The sequence below is a fragment of the Cervus canadensis genome, chromosome 15 (assembly GCF_019320065.1).
Source record: "Cervus canadensis isolate Bull #8, Minnesota chromosome 15, ASM1932006v1, whole genome shotgun sequence".
Lineage (NCBI taxonomy): Eukaryota > Metazoa > Chordata > Mammalia > Artiodactyla > Cervidae > Cervus > Cervus canadensis.
In genome coordinates, this window is record NC_057400.1 from 24,348,364 (window position 1) to 24,375,688 (window position 27,325).

A 27,325-nucleotide genomic window follows, 5' to 3' on the forward strand; every position below is an offset into this window, starting at 1 on the left:
CCTGATGAGGATTACAGTTCATTTGTATTTCACAGCAACCCATATTGTATTCTGTTTTGTGAAGTAAATAAGAGATGATACCATTCTAATAGTGCCTGTGTTTTGTTTTCCATATGAATAGTCCTATTCTGGGGGCAAGAGGGAAGGAAAAGGAAGCAGGGACTGGAGTACTTGATTTAGCCTTCTCTAGATGGAATATGTTATTTTGACAAAGAAGTGCCCTGAATTATTTTATAAATAATCTAAACTGGAGGAGGTGGAATATAAACTCACTTAGGTCACTGAGTACATCCATATTCAAACGACAATATAAAAAGCACTGTTCGGTAACACCCAAATCTATATCTCTTATTTAACAAGTTTAAAATACTCATGGACTAACCTGATTTGACAGCAGTGTAGGTGGATGCTTTTGCCAATGAAGAAAATTCTTTACATACAAAATAATTTCCCACCACCATTTCACTGTGCCTGAAATGCCATGATTAGAAAATCAATTACTCTGGCTAAGGCAAGAAAGGCAAATAATCTTACCTCTTATACTAAATACAGTTAATTTTTAGTGATTAGATGGTTGTGTTAAGGAGGATATTAAAGCAATATCTTAAAGAGAATGACTTCTGTGATCCAAAAGTGATGTATGGCATAGACATTTTTTTATATACTTTTATTTTGTATTGAGGTATAGCCATTCACATACAATGTTGTGATAGTTTCAGGTGGGAAAGCAGAGGGACTTAGCCATACATATACACGTATCCATTCTCCCCCAAGCTCCGTCACATCCAGGCTGCCACATAAAACTGAGCAGAGTTCCCTGTGCTATACAGTAGGACCTTGTTGGTTATCCATTTTAAATATAGCAGTGTGTATATGTTGATCCCAAACTCCCTAACTATTCCTTCTTCCCATTCTTCCCCCGACAACATAAGTCCATTCTGTAAGTCTATGAATCTGTTTCTGCTTTGTAGATAAGTTCATTTGTATCATTTCTTTTTAGATTCTGCATATGAGATGTCATATGATGGCATTATTTTTTAAAAAGAACCTAAGTAGGCCTGTCACAAGTTTTCTGTTTCTGGACTATGGTATTGGATTAACAAAAGTTAATTATTTGAATGCAAATATCATATAAGGTTTATGCATTAAGGAAATATAATGAACAAATATCTGTTTATCAGGCAGGATAGCACACATCTTAGTATACCTCCAAGAGAACACAGCAAAGAAAGAAAATTTTGGAAGAGTCAGGAGAGAGGAAGAGTATATGATAAAGAATTAAGAACTCAAGAGAAGTCCTAGAAGCATAAGAGCCCCGCCCCCCCAAAAAAAGCCTTGACTCAAAATGAGTTAGATGAGAAAGCCACGTTTTACTGAACAGTTTATTACTAAGACTAACTCTGTTTTACCCACTAAGTCCTCCCCACCCCCCTCGCTTTGATATAAGGTATGACTAAGCCTGGTAGGCTGTAGTCCATGGGGTCCTTACGAGTTGGACACGACTGAGCGACTTCACTTTCACGCACTGGAGAAGGAAATGGCAACCCACTCCAGTGTTCTTGCCTGGAGAATCCCAGGGATGGGGGAGCCTGGTGGGCTGCCGTCTATGGAGTCGCACAGAGTCGGACACAACTGAAGTGACTTAGCAGCAGCAGCAGAAACTAGTTTGGTTGACTCTTGTTCATTATGTAAACCATACATTGAGTTGACTCTCACTGAAATAACAGGAAGTCCAAAATAATCTTCCCTACAAAAAATGTCCCATCCCATCTCATGACTTCAGCTGATGACTGTAGACACTGTCTTTCTGTCTATAACTATCATTTAACTGTGGATAGAACAAACACCCTAATTAAGAAATAAAAACAAGTCACCTGAAATACAGAAAAACTAAAATGATATATCTAATCAGTGTTCCCACTTTACTTTCACTTTGTTTGGGCTCAGGTTGATGAGACTTGGGGCTTCCCTGGTGGCTCAGAGGATAAAGCGTCTGCCTGTAGTGCAGGAGACCTGGGTTCAATCCCTGGGTCAGGAAGATCCCCTGGAGAAGGAAAGGACAACCCACTCCAGTACTCTTGCCTAGAAAATGCCATGGGCGGAGGAGCCTGCTAGGCTACAGTCCGTGGGATCACAAAGAGTTTCACAGGACTGAGCAACTTCTAATTTTTTGACTAACCTTGAAAAAGCTTGATGAAACTGCCATCTGTGCAAGACCTCAATGTTCAATTTAAGTTGTGTGTTGACTTTAAATAAACGTACTATCTGTCCATTTCTTATACCGCTAAAATAAAACCCCCTTCATTGGGGATTATGATGAAATGTGGATTTTTCAATTTATTGACATATTTGGTCTCCCACCATGCAGTAGCTCAAAAATTTAGCATCTTTAAAGAAACAAAAGAGTAAGTAGAAAATACAAGTAAATCAGTTAGAATTCTTTGATTTCAAGGAGTAGCAAACCAATTCTAATTGATTTAAATACATTTTTCATGCAACTAGAACATTCAGAAAATAATCCAGACTCAATCATGACTAAAATTGGTTGCTTAAACAGCCTCATCAGGACCTAGATTCTGGATCCCTCAGCTCTGCTCAGGCTTCACATGGTGGCAAAAATGGTTGCAAAATCTCTTGGTCAACGTGGTCCCCTGGAATCTTTTTCCTCAACAGGCTCGAGTACTAATGATCAAAATTGACTCATTAACCAATATTCCTGAATCAGCCACTGTGGCTAAGAAAATCACACGGGGAGATTGGCTTAGACCAATGTCATGTGATCCATACTTGGAGGTAGGGAAAGAGGCCCACCCAGAGCATTTGAACTGGCATAAAGAAGTCAGATGTTCCCCTGAGGAAATTTGGTGTACAAGGTCCAGAAGTAAGATGCTCTGTTCAATGAGTAGATGAACTTTTGCTGTTAAGACAGTGGATGTTATACCATGGAGACTGGTGTGTGGAAGATACACTCATGGAATGCACATATCTTCAAGCAGTCTTCAAACACACTTAAAAACTCTTTGGGTAAATCCATTTCACAGGGTTTGGGAGCTTTTTTAAACATGCAGTAATTGCTTTGGGATGATGTACACAAACATTGCTGTAATTGACAGGTTCAGGAAAGGGGTAATTCCATCCTAGTTAAAATGGTTAGCTTGCTCCAGCACAAGCAAGGGCCCTAACATGTTCCCAGCTTTTAATTAATCTATAGTCTGGACTGTTCTAGGAGAAAAACTTATATGTTTTCAATGTATTTTAGGTTACCAACATTGAAAAGAAAATAATAAGCACATGATCATATACAAGCATGGACCAAGATGTATAAAATTACAACATAGAGTATTAAAAAGAAGAGACTTAACCTTGAACAGGCATAGGTAAATGTTGAGAGAGTCAGAATAATGGTGTAGAACTATGTACCCCAGAACTAGGTTAAGGTGTGATAACATACAGTTCAGCAAAGGGTCTGAAACCATAATATGAAGAACTTTGATGACTCCAGGATATTTAGAAATCCTCAGTGACTCTCTAGACATAGTGGGAGATGGATTTTTTGGTTGATATTTTTTTCACTGTTGGTGGCATCTGTGCAGTAGAAGATGCCTTCATACAAGAAGAGAAAACTGTTTTTTTTTGTTGTATCACAGACACATGACAAAGTGTTCAAATATAATGCAAATAATTACAAACTGATGTATCCAGCAGTCTAAAAATTGAATAAATTAGGTTTTACACATGGGCAACCCTTGCTGGAAAAACTACAAGTCAGAATCCTTCTATTTGAATCTATTTTATTTTGTTAATAGATGAACTAATATGATAGGCATTTAATTGTATAATGTATTAGCCATTTTCCTTTGACATATCATTAACTTTAAATAATATTAATATTTTACATTTCATCATATACAATATAAAGTTCGTATGTTTTCCAGCCAAACAGAAAATGTGCATTGATAGTAAATCTCTTGAAAGTGGGTTTTAAGATGCTCAGTATGCAAAACCTGTTCCATTTATACTGTTTGATCAAAAATATTCAAAATGCCACAACATAATAAGGCAAATGCTATAAGATGACAATGATGACAAAACTGTATTATTTTTTAATCAAATACAATGTATTGCATATTTAGGCATAATTTTGTAAATTGAATATTTAAGAGAGCATTTAAACTGTGATAGGAGGCATATAAGTACATGGTCTTCTCAGGGATGGTTAAATCAGAGGGTGGGAAGTTGCCATTCATATTGGCTATTGAATAGGCAACTAATTCAAACATAAGTTTGCTAAAAGAGGATTTGTAGCTGATTCACATCATGGACACTAACTATCTTGGCAAAAATGAATCTATTTGAATTTGACCTATCATGGTTTTCTCTCCTTGAGGAAAAAAAGTTATTTAGTTGAGTTAGGGCATAGTACTTCTAGTCTCTGTGTGTGTCAGTTTGATCCTTTATATTCTGTAGATATAGACTGTCCTTAATTCAGATCCATGTTCTCAGAAATGTGTGCCTATGATTATGAGGGGAACTAACCCAGAAAGAATAAGCAGCGCAACCCAGATCCATCCAATTTCCAGAAAAACTGCCCAAAAGATATGCCTCAGATGGAGGAAATTAGCTAAATATTTTGTCAAGAGAGGCCAGTGTTCAAAGGCAACTTTTAAAATTGAGAATGAAGCATATTTTTGTTGTTGTTGTTAATAAATATTTTGGAGGGACACACCTTTAAGAGAGCAACAGTTCCAGGCTTTACCCAGCTCTTCCCACACAAACCTCTCCCTCTATTACCAGCAACGGAATAGCATTTGTTTGTTATATTAAGGACGAACACTAGGAGATGAGAAAAGGCTTTTTATTTCGAATCTTGCCCTAGTTTTTCAATGATATGGATACAGAGCCAATTGAAGACTAGGTTGATGGCATATTCCAAAGTTAGAGGAGAAACTCAAGCAATATTTTCAGTTTTATATTTAATTAGTAGACTCAATTAGGGGGCCAAAGATAGGTGAAAATAACTTGTCTCATCTCAGAGTATTCAGAGATTTGTGCTATCACAATTAAATAGAAAATGAAAAGACAAAATTTAAATGTACATTTACTGTATCTATTAGTGTAAAATCCAGATAAATTCCTTCAGAGTTCACCACATTCTCCAGAAGCTGACCACATCCTGCTATTTTCAACCCATACCCAATCTTATGCTCTTGCAAATGAATACAATCATTATAGGAAGAAAATGCTATATTTGCTTCTCCCTCTATGACTTGCTTTTCTGGATCTTTTTTTTTCCCTGAAATTCCCTTGCTTAGACCATGTTTCAAAATTCATCTCAATTACCAAATTCCTTTGATGAATTAATCTTATTTCCTTATTTTTCCTCTTTTTACATGTTTTTTTTATTTTGATATTATTTTATAATAATCAATGCCTTAGATTGCTCTATTTCTTAGGGGTTTTATTACATTAGTACATAATACTAATTCATATATGTATATTTCTCTTTACACTAATTCTGCAGTTGACTTGTATCCCCAACCAAAAACATCTTGATCCTTAGGAGTAGCATCATATCTTATTCTGTATTTTTACTCTTAAAGTGCCCAGAAGAGTACTTGTGACATAATATGTGCTTAATAGTGATGATGAGACTGATAACTCATGTTTATCAAGCCCTTACTATGTGCTAGGTATTGTATGTGCTAAGTGTTTGGTTAGCATTTTCTTACTGATCATTTCAATAATCCTATGTAGCAACTACTAGTATCACATCCGTCTTCAGACTGAGGTATAGAGAGATAAGGAATTTGACAAAGGACATGAGTCATACACATACATTCTTAACAGAGTTCTTGTTTTCAAGCATAGATGTTTAACTAATTAGCTCCACAAAAAGCCGGAAGATGCAGGAGCCAAGCAACATCTATCCTGATACACTATAACATGTGTTAGACAAGCTTCAATTTTTTATAGCATCACTTTATGCAGAACTGGGTTAATGGTGTCAAAGCAGCAATTTTCTATGCCTGCTTGTGCATCACTGTGAACATGCACACACTTTAGTCCTTCCCAGAATAGGCTTCCACTCCAGAGCCCCACAAATGCTTGCAAATTCCTGTTCATCCTTCAAAATCCAGCTAAAATCACATCTCTGAAACTGTCCTCGGGTCCCTCAGGCACAGACAACCTCACCCTTCCTCCTCTTGACTTTCTCCATTATACCCATGCTTTTTTCATAGCACTCAGTATTTTCACTGGTAGAGCCTGAATTTCATTAGGGCAAGTATTGCTCCTCACCTTTGCCTCCACTACTTGGCATAAGGACTAGTGCAGAAGTGATAGAAATAAATGAGTCTTAACTGACTTACTACACAAAAGAAAAAACAGTGCAGTTTATTTATGCATGAAATTAGCTGCTCCAATTCTAGAAATGGCATATTCTGAGCTCCCCTGGCAGCTCCCCTAACTTCAGATTCTCAGAATCTATGGAAGAGCAAAATCTTACCTTCAAAGACAGTTTCTTAAAACCTTCCAAAGATTGGGGCTTCTCTCACAAATCACCTTATTGGTGGGGAGGGGATTGGAAAAGATGGGAACAGGGCCGTTTCTTTCTCTGAAAGACCTGAAATGAGATGAGATGAGATGAGATTACTCATTTAAAGACTCTGGAAAATGATAACTGCAGTTTATGATGCAGTTGTATTCTTGCTTCTGAAGGCTGAGCAGTCTTATTTGAGTCTAATATTGGACATGAGATCAAGATGTGCACATCTTTTACATTAATAAGACTTTATATTTCAAACCCTCATATCTTGCGTCTCTGTGTTTGGCAGCTGGTGTCCTGCAAGGCAATGGCCAGTGAGAGGCATGATTGCGCTAAATCGGAAGCATGAGGCAAAGGGGTGTGTTTTTACTAGGGGGGGCAGGGAAGGAAATATGAGGGTAGTGGGTTAGAAGAAATCATCCACAGATGCTGATCTGTGTCTGTTAGTGGATGGGATTTTCGAATTGTGTTAATTCCTGTTTCTGTGACAATTCATCAAAAATTGAGGGCAACCCATCTGAAAATTACCCATGGTTTCACTTCTAAACTAGATGCAGACTCTATGCCTTTGATTATTAAAATTATTCAACTCACTCAGTAGAGCAGAGAGGAGGGGCATAGGTAAATACTAAGCCAACTGTTATTCTGTAAGAGATTCATTACAGAAGCACAAGTCGGCAAAGCAAACTCCATCACTTTTTAACAAGTCTTCCCTAAACACCCAGCAGCAACTGAGGAGTGAGCCAAAGTGAGAATTTGGAAATTCATTTCCCTCCTTCAGAAATGTCTGTGTGAGTGAGGGGGCAGTCACACTGAAAGATGTGGAGACAAACTTTTCTCTGCTTTTATTAAGCATTTTTAGATGAATTGTGGAAGGCAACTCGTCAGATGTCTACAGGGTTCTCTCTACTTCACAAAACTTCACCAATGTCATATCTTACTCTATATTGAATCTGAAAAAAGTGATACAAATGAACTGATATAAAGCAGAAACATACCCACCACAGACATAGAAAACAAACTTAAGGTTACCAAACAAGAAAATGGAGGAAGAAGGATAAATTAGGAGTTTGGGAATTAACATATACACAGTAGTATATACAAAATAGATAACCAACAAGGGCCTACTATATAGCGAAGGGAACTATACTCAATATTTTGTAATAACATGAAAAGAGGAAAAAAGAAAAAGAATCTGAAAAATATGGATATAAAGGAAAAGAATGTGAAAAAATAGATATTAAGTATATATAACTGAATCACTTTTCTGAAACAAGCACAACATTGTAAATCAACTATACTTCAATTAAAAAAACATAAAGGTGAAAAAAAGTAATATAAAATACATCTCTAACCTGCTTTCCAATGAGTGAGAAGGTCTCAGTGCTTCAGAAACTTGTTACGGGTAACACCTACTTGACGTTCATTTAGCAAAAGCAAAACTTCGAAAGCTCCTTTCCTTTCATTCTGTCAAACACTGACTGAGGTCATGTGCCAACTTTCTCTTCAGGAAGAGGAGAGAACTCAGATGGTAGGTGTGTGGCAGGGAGGAGGAGTTGGATGTGTGTTAGCCGTATCCACTGTAAGAAATTTTTTTCTTCCATCAGTCCCACGTAGAGACCAGAGTGAATTCCTGATGCTCTGAGGGCACATGACCAGCACTGTAAAGAGACAGGACTTAAATGTAAGAGAGATGGCAAGAGAAGCGGGCTGCTGATCCACATAGAAGCATGTCAAAGATTATTTAAGTGGCCAGTAATATAAACATCATGCTACTTTAAACTGAACAGTTTATCACATAAATATAATTGTCTTCTTTTAGAAGAATAATAAAAGCTAAATCCATGTGTTACTTATTATCTAAAATTGTTTCTGCAAGATGTATTAGTCCCATAGAAGAAGCAGTTCTTCCACCAGAGGAGGACAACAGCAGTTTTATTATTTTACATTGTCATTTGTTTAATTTGTTTGTTCCCAGTAGTAGTTTCATAGATTTTTATGAACTGTTACTTTTATAGAAAGTCAAGTTATTCATGATTGATATTACTTGCATTCATTTTTAAAAAATAAGTCAGAAAGGTAGATGGCATGGATTTACTTAACAGAATCTATTTAAAACAATGTTTCTGAATTCTTAGACAAATCGAAAATTAATGTAGGGAGTTAGGTTCTGTCAGGGATATTTCTAAGATTTTGTCTGAGTTTATTTAAACATGGAGATCAAGTTAAAGCTCAGACTGGAAGACCTCTTGTGAGCAAGGATAAACTAGCAATTCTTATATTTAGAAATAATTCTGAATAAAATTTCTCCAAGAATTTTTTTTTGTCCTGGTTACTGCAAAATACTACTTTTATTTACTTATAGTTAAATGTCTACTACTAATTTTTAAGCATTTTATTGGTTGAGAAAACTAGTTTCTCCCATCATTTCTCAGAGTTTCAACTAAATCTTATCTTTTGCCTGCATTGAGATGCTTCTAGGTAAATTTGAAATTTTAAAATTGAAGCATTATAGTTTGTATTCTCCATTAACTAATAGATTAAATAAATGCAATATGAGAAAATATCACCCAAGATTTACCATTCTTATTTTTTCAAACTGCTAAAGATGCCTTCTATTGAAGTCAGATATTTGGAAAGAAATGTCATGAAAGTAAATATCCAAAAGAATTTGAGTAAAATTATTCCAACAGTGTAGACACAAGGCAGGACAGAAAATCAGTAAATTCCAAGTCTTCTGGGAATCAAAGTATGTGAACGTTCACAATCTATTTATTTGTAGTATTCTGGTAAATTAAAAACCCTAGAAGAGAATAGCAACATTATTGCAACATAATCTAGATAATTAGAGCATTAAAAATCTGACAGTATAGATATATATTATATTTTCTGAAGCCAATTGAAATCAAACTGTAATTCAGCAAAGCAATTTTTATGAATGTAAATAATTTGTCACACATCTTTTATTCTCAGTTGCAAAATTTAAAATCTAAATACCTGAAAAATTCTGAAAATGAAATATGACCATATCAGAACAACTGACAGTGAAATCTGTAATTCTAAATGTACGTGCGTGCTCAATCATGTCCGACTTTTTGCAACCCCATGGACTGTAGCCAACCAGGCTTTTCTGTCCATGGGATTTCCCAGGCAAGAATACTGGAGTGAGTTGCCATTTTCTTCTCCAGGAGATCTTACCAACCCAGGGATTGAACCCGTGTCTCCTACACTGCAAGCAGATTCTTTACTTACTGAACCATTGGGGAAGACAATTCTAAATAGTCCCAAATAATTTGTATTCGGCTTTGGAATCCCTTGCAAATATCTTTGTGTTTTACTTTTTGCTATGAAACTAATTTTACATTTCCTAAGCATATTGATAAAAGCATAGAGAGATGGATTAGAAACATTCTGTGTGTTAAGAAATCATCTTGAGACTTAAAATATCCTTTCTAAATTTAGAGAAATGCAAGATAAATCCTATAAGAAGTTCATAGTTCCCTAGACTAAAACTAAAAGAATGTAGAGATTTGCTTAAGCCTGTAACTTTTCTTTATAATTCTATATTGACTGAATGTAGAGTGATAAAATCACCTCAACTCTGACCTTAAGCAGTTATATTGTTGTTTGTTGAAAGAATATTTTAGAATTTTTTGTATTAAAATATTAACTGTGACAGAAATTCAAACAGTACAAAAATACACGAAGAAAAAGAAAAAATGTCATGTAGTCATTTCATAAATAAGCACATAATAAAATATACACATGTATAATTATGTTAATAGTCAGTGAATAGCATTCAAGATGACTCTTGATATAGTGATATAGACAGAGATGGATAGTAAGATAGATAAAAATGGGACTCTGCCATAGTTACTTTTTAGTAAAATGTTTTATGTTTAGTTTTACTTGAATTTTAAGAAGAAAAAGAAATTTAAATGAGTTTGAAATGAATGGCTAAACTTCAAATAAATGTTTATTTGACCCAAGAGTGATTAGCTCCTTAAAGATAACTTAACCCTGAGTAAAATGTTAAGATTTTGAAGTGAAAAGAATTATTTCCATTTAGAGTAAAATTTTTGCTATTCAAAAGATTTGGAAGGTGTTCTTCCTTCCAGATGATCTTCAATTTATTTAGGATTTTATTATTGACAAGGGTAACATTCACATTTGTAATCATCATTCCCAGTGTTGTTTAGACTTAGTTCTATGCTACAAAAGGAAAAAATGCTCACATCTAGTCATTTTATCAAGTTTTCTTTATTCTCAAGGACTTCATTTAAACTTTCTGTTTATTACATTTTGTTATCCAGTTGCATTTCCAATAAAGGAGCATGAGTAGGTTACTCTCAAGTTACTGAATGAATTTTTCTGAATTTTGCAAACCTTTTCATTAGGCACTGAGCATTGCTATGAAGTATTCTAACACCAATCTTTTTTTCCCCCCTCTCTCTCTTAATATGAATTACCTGTGCTGTGTGGAAAACCATATGTCTTTTTATTTATCCTTAGACCTACTAGGATATGTACCAATTTTTCCTGAAACTAAGTATATTTTTCCAGTAAGCAAATTTAAGTGTTTCTCTAGTTCAAAAAATTTTCTTCTATTTCATCTTTAATTGTTTATTTCTGTTCCGTTTGTTCTTTGATCTTAAAGAGCACTAGTTTTGTCTTTGTATTATAATCACCTTTATTCATACACATAAAATTATTCAGGCATGTTTTATGTGTTTAACCTTTTCATTTTGTTTAATTTCTTCTAGTCTATATCTTATCCTGTATTTTCAATTATATATGCATTCAAGTTTTCTTCTACTTTGACATTTTTACATTGTTTTTTTTTTTATTTCACTTATTTCCTGAGCTTGATCAACTTGTTTTTCTCCCTTTGAATATGTATAGCTCTTTTTAAAAATTAAAAATATTTTTAAATTTCTGATAAATTTTATTGATATTTTTTCAAGTGTAGATAACTATTTGCCTGAACTATCCAGGTTTCTTGAATAATTTCTCTTATGATTTATATTCCCCTGTCTTTTTATTCTTATCTAAACAGTGATACCTTGGTACTTTTGTAATCCTTACTTATTTTTTCTGATTACTACTAATCCTTGAATTGGGCAATTTAATCTTTCTCTCTGTCTCTCAGTAACACGGCTCTGTTTGTTGGAACCTGGAAATTTCTGTCTCATCTCCCTCCGTGCAGTTTCCTCTTCGGAACTCTTCCTCAGCTAAGTAACTCGGGAATAAACAATAAAATGATTTTGCTTCCATGCTACCTTCCTTGACTTTCTGTGGCATAAATTTCTAGGATATTTGCCTACTCACAGGCCGCACCCATTCCATTCCCAGACCTGGTATTCTGTTGGATCATCAGATATCACACTCTAAACGATGACACTTGGAAGGAAACCCCTTTTCTCTTCATTTCTGGAGTTTGTGTTGGCTCTTATTAATTGTTTCTGTCCTCGTATTGGTACAGATTCCATAGCAGTTCATAGGACACATGACTGTGTGTAGTGTGAAGCTCTGGCTACTTTTTTTGTTGTATTGAATGAAGATTGGAGGGATTTTGCTGTTAGTGGTGTTGCAGTTCTCTATGGTTTTTTTTCATTCTTTATTGCTTTTGGTATGTTTTCAAAGCACTCAATCTAGATGCTTTTTAAATGAAATAATCTAAGACCTAAGTTCCTCTGGACTTTTGAAGTTTGTGTCATTGTGTTTTGATCTTTACTCAAATATTCCTAGAAAAATCTCTTCCCTTCTAATGAATTAATTTAAACAAGTCAAATATACTACTCCTTCCCAAATGCCTCTTACTTTAGTTGATCTTATCCTTCCCAAAATAAAGGGCAAAGGCCTCCCTTTCTTTCATCTTTCCTCTTTCATAACAATTTCTATAGTACCAGTCCTCCGTCTGAACTGTTTGGAGACATGTGGACACCACTGGTGGGATAATAATTTTATGCTATGGTCAAACTTATCATTTGACCTCCAAAGAACACCAATCATTTGTCACTTCTTTAAACTGATATAAATATTTAGTAAGCATTTCTTAATGGCAAACTCTAGTACTGGGGTTTGGAGTCTATTAGAAAATAAAGTCTAATAGAAAGTCTATTAGAAAAAGTATAATAGAAAAGAAGTCTATTGTTGCCAGTACCTCATCTTGTAGACCCCATTCAGTGCATCAAAAACCTTTCTCTTAACTGGGCTTAACTTCCTTAGAAAACAGTTTAACACTATTTTGGTTTTACTCAAGCATAACCACCTAGAATTTTAGCTCCTATCCTGCTTGTCAAACAGCTTATCAAAGAACTATATACAGTTTTCCTCCTAAGAGAAGTTCTAATACTATAAATTTTCCCTGCTCATTACATTTGAAGTGACCTTTTAGAGTCCTTTTAGATAAGTGATCTGGGGCACCAGTGGTACCCTCTAGGCAGGCCCTCCATCTGGCTTTCTACCCTTTATCACATTCTAGAACAGTGATCTCAATTGCTTTAAGTACTCATGTTTTCGAGTTATTTATCTTCTAAATATATTGGAGAAAAATCAAGGTTTCCATTTTTAAAAAAATAACACTCTCATTGCATTCCAGTTTGCTTTTATGAACAGAAGAGAAAAAGTATGGATATCTAATTAGTTAAGTTAGACTGTGTCCCTCCTGGGCATACTCATCAGAAATTCTCCCACAAAGAAATACCACCTGTACTATGTTGAAAATTAAATGATTCTAGAATCTTTTATTTTCTGCTCAGTTTAATATATTTCCTCCCTGGCTTGGACATGTTCCCGATACTCTATAGTAAATTTATATTCATGTTTGACCTCCCCAACCATCTGCTGTCTCCCATGGTCTTTTTTACCTACTTCCTGAGTTAAGAGTTTAAAAAGGTCTTAGGGTCCCTTTTGCTGGTTCCTCATCTGTATTAATATTTCATCTATTGAACTAGGCTGGAGAAGGTTCAACTTTAGACCCTTTTCTCTACTCACTCCTTCTTCAGAGAACTTGCATAGTTCAGCTGTCACCTGCAATCAAATTATTCTCAAACCTTTATTTCTATACCTTAATTCCTGCCTTTCAGCATGTTATTAGAAGTGTGGTTTTTATTGCCTAAAAATATGTCTCCACTTAAGTGGTCACTAATCACTGGAATGATAGAGAAATTTAATCTCTGTTCTAAGAAATCTACTTTCTCTGTGTATGCTCTACTGCCTACAAAATTTGACTGCTCTTACTAAACTAGGATGACAGGTTTGAGTCATTTCCAGTATTTGCTTTTTTACTTTCTCAAAACTACCATATCTTTAACAGTATTTCTTGAACACTTATTATATACCACCATTGCATGGCGTGATTTACAAATATTATCTCATTTAATAAACTTAGAGCCCAAAGAAGTAGTAGACATTACTGTCTCAATTGTGCTGATAAGGAAACACAGCTAGTAAGGTTAATTTGCCTATGGGCACAGAGCTAATAGGTGACAGAGTCAAGATTCAAACCTAGGATTAATATGAATCTAATGTCAATATACTTTCAGACACTGTGTCAAGATGCATAGTGTTATCTTAAATTCTACCTCACTCTAGGTATAGGGTAAGCTTCTTGAGTCTGCAGTCACTCTTCTTTTACAAACATGAATTCATTGGCCTATATGTCCCAGGTACAAAACAACAGAGTGTAAATATAAGATGTGGCCCTAGCTCAGCAGACTTTTGAGGCTAGTGAAAAAGTGAGACTAAAACTTGGTGGGGGTGGGCATTTTTTATGAGTTGGTGAGTAGTATTGTTGCAGTTTCAAACATTTAGCTCTTAGTAGTTAATCTGTATATATTTTCTCTCCCTTGATTCAATACTTGTTGCAGATGATAGTCTCATTTGGGGAACTTCACTGAAAAATGGAAAGCAAAGTCAGGTGGATTGGAAAAGAGGATGCTCTGAACAGACAGAAGTTTGTAGGGCATGATTAGTAGTAGCAAAAAAATAATAAAGTAATTGTGAACAGTGAAGTGGGCAAGTTCTCATTTTGAAGTGGACAAGTACGCAGGAGCTATTTTTTCACAAAAATTAGGCATCCAATTCAGGACTTCTCCTGATGATGACCTATGTGAATTTAGGATATCATGCACTCAGGAGCCTGAAAAAGATTCTTCTTGTAAATTTCCAGAAGTATCCATTTGGTGTACCATGCCCACCTTACTGTTCACAAATACTTTGTTAATTATTTTTGTTACTTATCCTTTCCTCGCAACTCTTCTGTCCAGAGAATCTTCCTCCGCAATCCACTTGGCTTTGCTTTCCATTTTTCAGTAAAGTTTCCAAAACACATTCATTAAATCATAAAATTAGATTGTGACAATCAGCACGTGTCATTTCTAAGCACGAAATAATTTGTACTTTAAAATGTGAGTTCTGGAGTCACATGGCCTAGGATGAATTCAAGCCTTGCTCTGTGAAACTGGCGCAGCCTTGAAAAGTTAGAATATCTTAGGACTTTGCTTCTTCAACTATAACACAAAATTAGTAATCCTACCTTGTGAAGTTCCAACTTCAAATACAAGTGAGATAAATGGTTATTATTATTATTTTCTTACTATTCTGCAAATATTGCTGGGATAAAATTTCTCGTAACTCTCTTTTTAGAAGGATTCATGTTTGAAGAAACTTTCTTTTACTGCTTTACTTTGCCCCATAAAGCAGCATAGCCCATTTCTCTGTTTCAGATATTTATTTATTATAGTCAGTATTTCCTGGATGAAATGCTCTTTCTGAATGATTAATAGTCAAACACCATTTAACAACTCCTTTTAATTTTTTGAATGTCAATCCTTTTGTATCCTAGTGGAGTATATGAAAAGATTTGCCTATAAAAAATTCATTTTAAAATTTTACTCAGATAATTAGATGAACTATGTTTTTCTAGATATTTATTACTTTGTGTGTGTTTAACTTCACAACTCAGTAAGAAATTATAGTATCATTTTGGAAAATCTCCAGTCACACTCTGATCTTTGCCTATGATGTATCTGGTTTTATTTAACCAAAATGGGGGAATTGAATACTTGTAGATTTTCCTGCTATTCTTCGTTGACTATTTGACTTTTGTTGTGTCATTCTGTAAGAAATCTTGACAAGTTAAATTTATCCACACAGAAACCTGTAGTTAGGAGACCTGTGAGACGACTATAATTTCCTTCCCATTAGTTTCAATGAATTCCATGCACGTGAAATAAAACATGGAGAGTGGAGTCTGGAGCCCCACATTTCCCGTTGTGCAGGTATATTGAGGCGAGAGATATAGTCCAGGTCCCCTTACGTTGTTCCTCTGCTGCACATTACCCTTAATCCTCCTTTGAGCAAATACAGACTAAAGCAGCAAGCCAAGAATTGGAGACTTAACTCTTTAAACACAATAGGTCTATGGACATGTAGCTCACTCTTTGCACAAAATCTGTGAAATGGTTAATATATACATGTGAGTGTCTATTGTAGCCAATGTGAACCAGAAGAATTGAGCTAGAGCCAGCATTTATTTAAGCATCATTTTTGCCATCTGGATTCTTTTGTGAGGCAAGAAACATTTGAAGGGAATTGCCTTTGTTCACAAAGGTGATTTGACTTTCCTCCCTATTTGTATGTTAATCATCCCTAAGGTGCCATTGTTCAAAGTTCCATAATGAGGCATTTTTTTTTCCTACTGTTTTGAGACTTTAGGTAGCTTAGAGATCTTGAGTAGGATGTGGGAAGGTATAGCAAAAATTCTGTGGACAAAGCACATTGGCCTAAGTATGTAAAAATCAACTAAACAAATTAATCCAGATGAGAAACGATGTAACCAGTCACTGAGGGAAGGTTCTTTTCTAAATCACACGCCATATGATATGGCAAATCCTTTGAAGATCAAGAATCAAATTCAAAATCTTATTGGCCATGTATTATCAACAGTTCTAGGTCCTGATTCAGTTCATTCTTGGTATGGAAACAGAAGACAAAAGTATTATTATAGTCCAAAAATCATAATTTCTAATCCCCTTTGACCTATGGAAAAGTATAATAATTCAAACACAATCATGAGCAACCATCTGAAAACGTTTTGAAGATTAAAACTTAAGAAGGCTAGTATTCATATCTAGGAATTATACCTTTTATACTTATATTAGAGAAAAGGCTTTTAAATTAGTATGATTTAATTTATTTTGTGACTGTTTTATAAGTTTCAGAACTAGTGGTTATTTTGTGATTACTATAAGATCAGGTAATTTTATCTCATATGAGAGCTCTTTAATAATAAATTAACTCTCTCATCTGAATAAAGGATTTTTGTGATGCCATGGGCAATGAAGCAAAGTTTGTAGGATCCCTAGTCATAGAATACATTATTTTAAAGTATATTAAAATAAAGCTATTTGCAACTTGTTAAAGAAAGTACTTTTACTCTTGTAAAAGAAAGTACAAGAATACTAACTTGTAAAAGAAATATCCACAAGTAAAGCTTTTGGGGGGCTTCCCTGGTGGCTCAGTGGTAAAGAATCTGCCTGCAGTGCAGGAAACATGGGTTTGATCCCTGGGTAGGGAAGATCTCCTAGAAAAGGAAATGGCAACCCACTCCAGTTTTCTTGCCTGGGAAATCCCATGGACAGAGGAGCTTGGCAGGCTACAGTCCACGGGATCGCAGAGCTGGACACGACTTACACACACACCTTTTTTAGATCAACAATAAAGTAATAGATCAACAAATGCAAAACAATATAATGAGTACAAAATATTTTTGTGCTATTCACATACACACTAAAAGAATGATTGGAATGGAAACAAAAATGATCAGTATATAATTCTAAATATTCACCCCAATAGTCTTAATTGGAAATTGATAACTTATTTTACTCTTGAGCAGGAGTGCATGATGTTAAAAAATTAAGAGAAAATTATAAAATCAAAAGGTAAATGTTGAAATACATATATGTGTGTGCATGTGTGTGCGTGTGTGGATGTATTAATCTCATCATTAAAAGGAGGAAAAAAAGAGCCTTTAAAGTTTCCATTATCCATTATGTCAGGTAGCAAATATCTTCTCAACGTAACTCCAGACATTAAATCTGTCGAGAGGAATGCTGTAAAATAAATGTCTGGGATACCTTCATAAACAAAAATCTTATTTCCATAATTCATACAGCTGGCTGGCATTTATTGGCACGTCAGGTGCAATGGGGACATTTCAGGAACATTAACATGTACAGCATCATTTGTCAACAAAGCAACAATGTAAGCAAATCGTTCAGAACTCATACAGATTTACGGCTTTCTCTGCCAGCTGCTAATTACGGTGTGCTCGGCCTATTTGGTATGGTCTTTTTATTGGAAAATGACAAAGGGGTTATAGTATCCAAGTTTGGAATATAGATGTGGCTTTTAGTAATAATATGAGTGTAATATGACCATGTAGCTAGGAGTTGTGATCCAGTTTTGCTGGCCTTATAATTGATCAGCTTTGATTGATGAAGGACAAAGAGAAATTCACAGCCTATTTCATTTCTGATACAAGTAACCTCTAAAACAAAGGGAAAATAGAAGGAAAAATTATCAAAGACTATGTCATAGCAGTCTTACTGTTTTCCCCTATGGAACATGACACGTAATATTTACCTCTCAAAGAAAAGCTGATGCGTTGATTGCTGACGGAGCAAATGTTACAAGAGCCTGTACGTTTCAGAATGCTAGACTGTGCTTTGAACAATCAGGAAGCCCTTCCACAAATATGTTTAAATAATGTTAATATTATGGCATAAGGTGACAAATGTCAGCAGTGTCAAAGTTAACATCTATAATCACCCCCTGCTTAAGTTGTTCAGTTTTAGGAAAAGACACAACTGTGCAAGCAAATGATGGAGTGTCAATTCTACCTTCAAATTCCCTGGATTGTGTCAAGATATATTATAATCCGTAAAATGAATAGTGGTGCTGCCATCAAGCCCAGGATGTAAATCCATGTTTAGAAATAGAAACACCTCCTATTCAACCAAAATATAAAAAGTTAAATTGGCAAATACTTATTCAAACGTTATTTAGGTTTATCCCATCTCCAACCTTATTAAAACCCATTAAATTCCGTGTGAACAGATTTGACATTCAGCAAATCAATTGCTGTCAGAGCAGCTGACTTGACCAGATATTAAAATATTTTAAGCTTTGCTAGAACTGTATCTTCAGAGAAGAAATGTAGTAAGACATTCCTAGGGCTGGTAATATAAGGCCAGCAATGGTTGACTGAATTCAGTGTACATTATACTAAATTAGCATCATCTCATATTCCTGTAAATAAATATTTGAACTTCAAAAAGTGTTTATAGATCAATAGTCCATCTATTTTGCATAATCCTCCAGTGGAGCCTCTTACAGTCTTCCCTTACACATTTGTCACTATGTATTTTGATTGTTGGTGATGTCCTCCTCCACTAGAGTAGAATTCCTTAAAACAGAAAATATACTGTGTTCAATTTGCACCCCCAATCCTTAGCACAGTCTAGAACACAGGACATACCAAATGAAAACTAATCAAAGGGATGAAAGAACATATTCATGCTTGAATATTGGGGAAGCCCGTGATAAGATTCTGAGGAAGCAGAAATTTATCAACATTTGTCCACTAGTCCTTTTCTTCAGGATACCTTCTAAGTCCTCTAAGAGATGTATTTCCTCTGTATTTTCTTCTCATTTTCTTTTCTAAAACCTACTCTCAGAAAAGTATCTGAAACCTGCAAATATTAGGTATTAAGTACAAATAATCCTAAGAGTATTGTCTTTTTCAGGGGAATTTATATTCTAACCAAGATCCAACTCTTAAATTAAGAGTGATTGTTAACTTGAGGCTTTTAGGCATTCCTTTTATGTAAAGAAAAAATTTTAAGGTGAGGGTGAATTTAGGTTTCCCTTAATAGATGGACAATCTCAAATTTTGCCCCAAACCATCTGGTTTTGTACCAAGAGAAGAGATGGTATTGACTCTATTCTTTGGGATTATGTTCAGTTTATACCAGGAATTAAAACACAGTCCCTGGAATGGAAATGTGGCTTTGCTAAGGAAAAATGCCATGGTCTAATTCTCATTAAAATGAAAATTTTAGGTTGAGTCAATATGAAGAGAAACATCTAGATTGCTACATCTGAGTAGAGCCTTTTCAACCCATGTTGTCATTTCCTGTGTGAAGCAAAAGTTTCTACTGAAATTAGAAGCAAACAAGAGCTTTTATTTTTTACTGTTCAAAGAATGCTAAAACTTTCAATTCATGTCATAACAACCCCAGAGAAATGGGGTTGACGAAATCAGATCATTTGGAAGAGAGAAACAATGATGATTTGAATAAAAGTCGCCATTTGTGCATCTACCCAACTTGCCCAAAATTAAAATAATTACTCTTGAAACTAAATTACATGTAAACTAGCATTTGTCTTAACCCTTACTCTGATTGTTATCCTTATTTTTATTTAGAATCATTAAGCCAGATCTTTAGAATAGTCTGTATCATCCTTCCAAATAATTTAGATTTCACTAATTAATGATTCATATAGATTGATGGAATAGATTGATGTTTACCTGTTTATTATGCAAAAAAATCTTCAAAAAATGCTTCCAAAAATCTAGGGACAATTTTAAGCATTCTAAATTAGTTATAAAAGTTGTTCTTCACCAAAGTGGTGTTCTAACTATAAAACCTTTATCACTAATCATTAATTCAGATCCTCTAAGGAATTCCACCAAGAATCATTTATTATCCTCAATAATATATAACAATCTATTTTAAATGAACCAAAATTGACCATAATTTTATTTCTCACTAATTTAAGCTTCCCTTTCCTTTTCTTTTCCTTTTCCTATCCCTCCCATCAACCACCACCTTCACCTAACAGTAATACATGTTTATAGCCATTTTGAAATTACAGTGATATAAAAAAGAACTTTTGAGAATTTATAATTTAGGAACATGGCAGAATTCAGGGCTTCTCTTATTATCACTTGATAGTTGATTTGCTTAAATACAAAATATGATAATAAAGAGATAAACATATAAAATTGATATTCTTTTGTAAGAGCTATGGAAAAATTATTTATAGTTTATATTATACATAATATATATAGGCTTATGTATCTTAATTCAGATGCTAATGCAGATAGGAAAATCTACCTTTAATCCAGTTGATATGAAAAAATTCCCTCATATGACTTTTCTAAAAGAAAGCAGGAGGCCAACCATGAGAACTGCCCTGTCCAGATCTCCCTTAAAATGTTAGTCAGTCACTTAATAGGAGGGAGCAATTAATCAGCTTAATAATTCCCTCTTATTGTTCCCTTCGAAAATCTAATTTAAGGGAGAAAGAGAGACTTTAATCTCAAAAGGTAAATATTTAACTTAAAATTGGTACAGAAAGATAGAAAAGGTAGTTTGATAAGTGGCATTTTTCTTACATAAAAAAAATAACATTCAACTAATAACATGTGTCTATATATATTCTGGTAGCAAAATAGAAACAACCTCAAGCAAACAAATCTGAGAATTTAACATCAACAGACTCTCTCAAAACAGTATTATAAGAATGTGTTTCAGGAAGGAATTAAATTCTGCCAGAAGAAATGTCTGAACTGTTAGAAGGAAAGATTAGTGAAGAAACTAAACTTATGGGTAAATCTAAAGAAACTGTAAAACAATGATACATTTGTGGAGTGTAAATCTAGAGACAGATGAAATCTTGTCAAAAATAGTGTCTAAACTGGGTAGGGGAGTAAACAGAGTTAGAAACTTCCAAGGTCTACAGCAATTATGGAGCGATGTAAAGACTTTAGATGGTATTCCATGAAGTACACATGGTAAAATTTCTCAGCCACGGTGTTGTCTCTTGGCCACCATTGGCTTCCCTGGTAGCTCAGCTGGTAAGAACCTGTCTGAATGCAGGAGACCCTGGTTCAATTCCTGGGTGGGGAAGTCCCCTAGAGAAGGGCTAGGCTACCCACTCCAGTATTCTTGGGCTTCCCTGGTGGCTCAGATGGTAAAGAATCCGCCTGCAATGTGGGAGACCTGGGTTTGATCCCTGGGTTGGGAAGATCCCCTGGAGGAGGGCATGGCAGCCCACTCCAGTATTCTTACCTGGAGAATCCCCATGGACAGAGGACCCTGGTGGGCTACAGTCCATAGGGTTGCAGAGCCAGATACAACTGAGCAACTAGGCATGGCCCAGCACACAGCTGGGAGGTGGCCACAGGGAAGGAGCTTAGAAGTGGAGTTGGATTCGCCACCCAGCAAGATCAGCCAAACCTTGCATGTCTCTATCACACCCTGCTTGCCCTCCACAGCCTTGAGCAGTCTGTTCTTTAAATAGAAGTTTTGTTTTACTTCTGTTGAGAATAGAGAGTATGCAGACAGAAGATAGAAACCCTAGGAAATATTCTGGATAGAAGAAGAGGAGAGGTATGTTTCTCAGGGTTGAAAACTTAAGAGTCTTGAAGAGGTCTATGCGTTTGCTTAAAAACCAAACATCAATAGCAAACAGGAATACAAGTGATGTATTCTGGAAGGAATGTTGGCAATTGCAAAAATTATTTGTCTATTCACAGAATGCTAACCTTCTAAATACTTCCACTTGGAAAAACAGCAATAAGTCATTTCAATAAACATGGACATTTGAATAGTGTTTTTGCTGTCCATAGATGAGAGCCTAATTTTCCTACCAGCAAAGAACAATGTACTTTGAGAAACATGTGTGCACCTCTAAGTTCCTATTAATACACAATTCTTTCAAAAGTAAACTTGAGCATGAGCCATTTGAATATTTCATAGCTAGGAGGGGAAAAATGATTTTGTGTTAACAAAAATACATTGAAAAAATTGTCAATTACTAACAAATAATAAATGGTAAACAAATGAAGATATCACTGCAAAAAAAAAAAAACAAACAAACAAAACAGAAAAATAAGCCTTAAAGAACAGAAAGCACTTTTCATCCAAAAATCAAATGTTTAATATTCTCATATAGTTTGTATTCATCATGAATTTCCAGTTTAACTTATTTAAGTTCCTTTCCATTGCTACTTATGGACATGAATCACTTTTCTCACTCTCTCTCTCTCTCTTCTGCCAGTTCTGCTATTTCTTATCATGTGTATCTGCCTCAATGAGTTTTAAATGGCTACACTGTTTGCTTAGAATTCAGGTGTTTTTCTTAGCAGATTTTTTTCAAGCTGAAGCTGGTCCCTTCAACGTAGTGTTGAATTCCAAATGTCCCCCTAAAACATAACCAGGAAAGTAATTTCTTTCCTCATCAACACTTCAGATAGTTAATAGCTGCAGGCACTTGTTATAAAAGAAGTTGCTGAAGAAGGGAACTTGAAATGAATTTGGCATAGAGTTGTGGATGGTACTAAACACATGGATGAAGTTATTTACTTAAGATTTTTCTTGTCGGCCTGATTTGGCTATATTTTCAAAATTGACACATACTAGGCTGTAGACTTCTATTTTCACTAGCTGAGAAACAGAATGATTGCAGACTTTTGCATGTTATGCATTTTTAAATATCACCAAGTTAAACTTAGATTTTGATTCTGTGCCCAGGACCAAGTGGAAAAATCTCCATCTTCAATAGTTCCTATTATCTTTTAGTCACAGGGCCACATACTGTATTTCTTCCATGAGTAAAACTCCCACTTGGAATTCCAAGCATTGCATAACCAGCAGAGTGTTCATATTATATGTAACTCAGTCGACTTTCAGATCTGAAACAGACATTTTATCTGCATGATATTCTTCTCAGCAGTTAAAACTCTTAAAATCATGGTTCAAAATGGAGCCAACATTTAATTCATCCAACAAATATTTATTAAACACCTACATCTACCACTGGTATCACAACCATGACTACCACTTTACATAGTTCTTTACTGCTTTAAATTGCTTTTACAAACCTCATTTCATTTAATTACCATGTGAAATTGTCCACTATATTGAAGGAGCATAGAGTCCCATAAAGCAGATTAAGTCAATCGCCAGAAAAACTAACCTTTAAAGCCCTTGTCTATAGTGAGCTAAATGGTACTGGCTAATATGGTACCTTTGATGCTTTTGGGAAACCGGCAAGTGATCTTAAGTAAACAGTTCATTTGCACAAATGTACATTTACTTTCTATTCTATTCTTTTTAGTCCCAATATGATACTTTTTTGAGAACTAAGAAACTTCATATTCATATTTCTCTGATACAGCAAGCATTCATAAACCTTAAAAATTGTAAGTAGCCAGTGATCAAGCAAATGTTGCTAGTTTCAAACACAAGAGGGAGGAGGTTGCCTAACCATAGGGCTTGACCATTTAAAACCTGAGCTGTATGATTTCTCTGGATAAAGTGAGTTGGAGATTCTCAATTTTCCTGTGCTAACTATTTGTCTTTCATATCTCAATCATGAGGACATAAATGAGCACTTTTACTTCATCTGATGTTGGAAATCTTGTATGATGCAGGATTTAAAGTTTTCCATCCTAATTCTTAAAAGTCTTATTTCAAACCACATTGCATTGTGTGTTTCATTTAAAATAAGAAAACTATTATATAGCTTAGCTTGGATTTTTTTTCCCCCTAAATTCACCCAGTTGTTTGTGACTTTCTTTGGGAATGACTTGTTAATCTTACCCCACTCCCATTTGTGAGCCTTCACTCGACAATGAACATAGACTACTGGACACTTACCCTTTCAAAGATACATTTTTCAGGTTTTTTTTTTTTTTTTCCCTGTATAACATAAAACAGTAAAGCATTCATTAATTCGTTCTCTATTGAATTCAAAAGGCAAATAAGCTAGTCTTTTTTTTCTTTTTGGCATGCATCAGCAAAAGTATATTATGAAGTATTCTAAAATAATATATCTTCATAAAACAATATAGGTGGAGGTTTAAAGAGAAATAGGGAAAGAAATTGGAACCATCTGGATATCCAAAGTAGAGAAAAGTTTTTGCTAATGGTTGTCATGTACACATTACAAAAATAACATTGTATGGCTTTCTGAGTGGATGGGAAAACACAGAGCTATCAAAAAATGTTAAAAGAAGACAGTTCTGGAGTGTAGCAATTGAAGAAGTAAAATTATTCATGAGACCTGTACTTAGAAGGCAAGTGGAGATTCACACTTCTTGGGTCAGTAGGGAATTAAACATATCTCAAAGATGATTTGCTTGGTCATAATAATGGAAATCAACTGTGTTCCAGGGAAGATGGAGGGGGTCAGATTTTTCTTTCTTGGCAGAGGTGAATGGGGAGAGCACCTTTAACTGATTTGCCCTTAAATCAGCCTGATAAATTGGAAAAGAATAGAAATTTCATGAAAGAAAAAAATAAAATAAAATTCATGCTTTAGAGATAAGAGGGGAAATGTGGAAAAAAAAAAGAAAAAAGGAATGAAGGACAGAGGAAGGGAAAAGGGAAGGTAGGAAAACTCTCCAGAAACAGGCTGAACTCCCTCACGTGTAAATGTTACATACAAGAAGCAATGTAATTGAAATCTCATTTCAAAATATATTATTTAAGTATTAAGACATAAATTATAAATCAATTTTAAGAGGGTTTTCTGTCCAATATAAACTTTTTTCCCTTTTTTTTTTTTTTTGTCATTTCATCACTAAGTCACCACTAGGCAGGGAGTACATCTTTAAAGCAGATTAATAAAGGTGGTCTGATCGATTATTTTAAAGCCAAACCCAATAGGCATGCTCTAATTTTGCATGTTTCAGCATAATGTTGACCAGCATGATAGAATACTTATTTAAACAGGTATATCAATCTCAGAGATCTATATGTATAGTCTACCTTGAAGTCCATTGAAAACAGAATATTCCTTATTGATCTGGCCTGCTCTGTTGCTGCATGTAGTCAATGGGACTCACAGGGATGTAAATAGAATGAATCAACTCCTCGCTGGCCCTGGGCCTCCTCGAGTCATGTGAAGTAGGTTTCTGATTCCTTTATGTTCAGGCACAGCCAGGGAGACAAGAGTGCTACTGTCTTCCGCTGGTGCACAGAGTTACCTCAGGCTATGCAGGAAAAATGCTTTTTTCTTATTTTTAGACCTGAATCAGTCTCTGCCACTAAGTGTATTCTTGTGAATACAGATAGCACTTTGTTGTTGTGCTCATGGGAAGGCGTTGGAGTAACCTGTTTGGACGCAGCTGCAGGCCACCTGTAGAGAAAGTCAAATTAGGGAGAGACCCCACTGTTCTTTGCATTAATGCTTTTTGTATTGTTGTTTGACTTTTCCCCCTCTGTCTATGTATCTTTTTCAACTTGGGAGATCGGGAGCACATTTTAAGGCCTTCTGTCCCTTTAAGGCATCTAGTGATTGAAAGGACTCTAAGATTTGAAAGGCTGTAAAAACTCCCCAGTTACCAATGAATGATGGCAATACAAAGAATTGTAAAGCTGTTGAAGTTGAAGTAGTCTTACAGATTTAGTTTGTTTGGTGAACTTTCAGCAGCAGCTCTTGCAAGGTACTGTTCAAATATTCCCACCTATCTGTGCTGCTTCTCCTTGTAAGGATTTCTCATATTCTCAGTGGAAAAGTAGTTGTCTGCATTAGCAGTTCACTTTACTGGAGATAAGGAGAAGAAAAGAAAGAAATTCTCGAAGAAATTCTCCTCATCCTCCTTTCCTCATCTACCAATTTGAAGCTTGAAAAAAGAAGGCCATAAATGAAATATCTACATTAGCCATAAATATTAAAGGAGGGAAATGCACAAATAAAAGTTGTTTCTGGAAAGCTTGATTTTGGCTGAATATCAAAAACCATTTCCTGACAATGAGATCCATTAGACTACAAAATAATTTCTCAAAGTAGTGGTTGCATTGCTTATAAGATTTCAAATTTAAGGATAGACTGAAGGCAGCCAAAGATATCAGGCTCAAATGCAGAGTTTTGTTCTGGCAGTTAGAAAAATCAATTCTTTTGAGCCTGGCTGTTTCTCTTGTTTTTGTTTATTTGATTGAAAATTCCGATCCAAATGTTGGATCGGAATTTTCCAAGACCCTCCGTTATGGATCCTTGCAAGCTATTTTGGGAAACTGGAGTCTCATGGACAGACCTGGTTTTGTCTGTGAATCTGCATTATTCAAGCATCTATCTGAAGCAAGAATCTATCATTACAGTTATCACTTAGAGATTTCTCTCTGCTCCACTTTCCAATGTTTATCAAGCTCCTATATTATTGCACTTAAACCCCACTTAGTTACAAAAACTTTCAATCATCAACATTTTGCCCATTTGGGGCATTTTGCCCATTTGTATATACAAAATGCCCTTTTGGACAAAGTATTGTACATAGGTAGCTACTGAGATATTTCCTAATTAATTCCTCTAGATAAGGCTTTAGTATTTTGGCCCTAATGACCATGATTTGGTACATACAGGTTATACTCCTACTAAAATCGAATGATATATTAATAGAATAGAATGTGCTGCAACTAAATAGTGACATTCAGACAACTTTAAATCTCACATTCATGTTCTGTGCTTTCTCCTAAATGTTGTGCCCTCTTGAGCATCTCTGTTCTGGTGAAGAAAAGGTTGGCATAGTAATGCCTTATATAGAATAATGTTTTACACTTTCATAGGTTGTTCCTGCATATACTTCCTTAAATAGATCCTCCCAACACAACCCAACAATTGAAGCTAAGAGAGACAGAGCAGGGACTTGAAGTAAGGAGTTCTGCCTCTCAGCTCCTTCCTGCTCCATCAACATTTGCTCCA

The 27,325-nt window shown here is 35.1% G+C and overlaps 1 protein-coding gene and 1 long non-coding RNA gene across 5 annotated transcripts in view; one reads left to right on the forward strand and one right to left on the reverse strand.

Moving 5' to 3' along the window:
• LOC122453740 overlaps positions 1 to 8,103 on the reverse strand; it is an 85,743-nt gene extending 77,640 nt beyond the window's left edge. For all 3 annotated transcript variants that reach the window (XR_006273151.1, XR_006273152.1, XR_006273153.1), the window contains exons 1-2: positions 7,900 to 8,103; positions 6,506 to 6,613 (exon numbers count right to left, since the gene is read on the reverse strand). This is a non-coding gene — a long non-coding RNA (uncharacterized LOC122453740). The remainder of the gene's footprint in view (positions 1 to 6,505; positions 6,614 to 7,899) is intronic.
• Positions 1 to 27,325, forward strand: part of ARHGAP15 (Rho GTPase activating protein 15) — a 685,399-nt gene that overhangs the window by 501,109 nt on the left and 156,965 nt on the right. The gene's annotated exons all lie outside the window — the stretch shown is intronic.